Consider the following 1,982-nt stretch of genomic DNA (forward strand, 5'->3'; position numbering starts at 1 on the left):
GGAATCGATATTGTTGCGGTAGATAGCAGCGGAAGTTTCCATTCTGGATGTGATCGGTGAAGAGAGGAAGTTCCTCAGTCGTGCAGGGGCTTGTGATGTAGAGAGACCCGTTTGATAAAGTTTCATGGAATCACATCAGGTTGCAATAACTTGTTGTATGGATAACATTTATTGAAATAGAATTGATTTATCCAATAAGATCAAGTCCCCGGTGTATGTTGAAGGAGTTTGTGTCATCCATGGATGAATGATGTTGCATCTGCTTCAGAAGTCTTATCATGGGATAAATTCAGTTACACTTTGATCGTGCTGGTGTTGAATCAGTGTGTCATCGTCGAGATGTTTGTGCAGAATCTAGAGGCGCCATTATAAAATGTGTACCCTTTGATTGGGAGTACAATTTGAAGGCTTCTTAGATGCTTGAGCGTTGAAGCGTCATATCCCTTAAGATCTTAGGTTTGATCATCTCGTCCCTGAGTATCTTCTATTGATTCAGGACTCCTTTCGTTGCAGTAGTGGGATTAAACACTTGTGCAGACATCAAAGCTTTCTGATTTTGTGGCACACATGAACACTCCTGCAAGGCTACGTCCAAAGTTTTCTTTTTCAGGCTTGGACATCATCTCAGTAATGAATGTCCCAGTATTCGATTCGGAGAAATGTCAGATTCAACCACTTGGTAAAATACTAATGCGGTGAAGATGCCATTCGTCTTGCAATAGCAGAGTTGCTAGCATATTAAGTTTCCATGCTAGGATAACATGTGAGGAAATAAATGACATAGATGTGGGAGGAATGAGACTTTCCTGAGTGAGGAACCTCTTGATGAATGTCTATGCATCTTTGCAGGTTCTTGCTTCAACTTTGTCAAAGTTCGAAATTCCTCCAAGTGCTCTGATGACGGAATACCCGCCAAATCTTATGGATCAGAACTTTTTTCATTGGAGAGATGTGCAACCAAAGGTACTTTGTCAGTAGCCATCTTTTCAACATAAATCCACGCTCGTCTGAAGAACATTTCATATCCTGGATCTTCCTGATTATGTGAAACTTGGTTTCTGCCTAGGTTGAACTTATGTTGATATAGCCATAAATATTTCCGAGCGTTCCTTCATGGTATCTGATTGAGATAGATCACAAGTAGCTTCTTGTCAAATGATGCTTGCGGCTCTGAGGGTTTTCAGTGAAATGATGTTGATGGTGGTGTCAGCATCGATCAGCATTCTTCCGAATTCATTTCCTCTGATATGGTATGTGGTAAGAAGTCCTCAGTCGTGCATCTCCTTGTATGTGGATGAAGGTTCAAGGAGTATTTCTGGGATGGACGTTTGACACAATGTAATTAGGTGTTGTGAACATGTCTTTCCTTTCTGCCTTAGGCAGATAGAGCAATTTCACAGATATGCTCGATCAACTATTGAACTGCTTCTTTGAATGGTAGTTCAAAGTGTAAAGGTTATGACTGGAGAGGATTCTTGTGTACTCCTTCAGTCCCCAGTTGAAGCTATTAGGGGTCAACCTTCTCTTTGAAGATGTGCTTCAAAATATTTCAGTTACTTGTTGGATGATCGATGAACCTATGCAGGCGACAGTACCTGAGATTCTCCATTTTTTCTTCAGTTGGCTCTCTCCTAATGAACGAAAATTTGATTGAACCATCTTGAACCCAGACTTCCAGTAACTCGATCACTCCTTCATGAGAAGAGAGAAGTTTGAGTCTGTCATACCACTTCCCGTTCGTTGATGTCGGGTCGAGGTTTGTGCATTTCAGGATTTGTTATCTTTTCTTTGTGCCTTCAGAGGAACCTGAGAGATTGGAGGAGCGTGCTTGTGCTGTGGTGCCTGGGCTTCCCTTTTGCTTCCTTCTACAAAAACATTTGTGGAAGGTTGGAGATTGTATTGTTCGTTGACTGAGTGTCGGATGTCGCGAGTTCTACAAGGTTCCTCAATCTTTGTAGACTTTGCTCTTTCTAGTAAAGCAG

Source organism: Papaver somniferum, unplaced genomic scaffold (assembly GCF_003573695.1).
Source record: "Papaver somniferum cultivar HN1 unplaced genomic scaffold, ASM357369v1 unplaced-scaffold_70, whole genome shotgun sequence".
Lineage (NCBI taxonomy): Eukaryota > Viridiplantae > Streptophyta > Magnoliopsida > Ranunculales > Papaveraceae > Papaver > Papaver somniferum.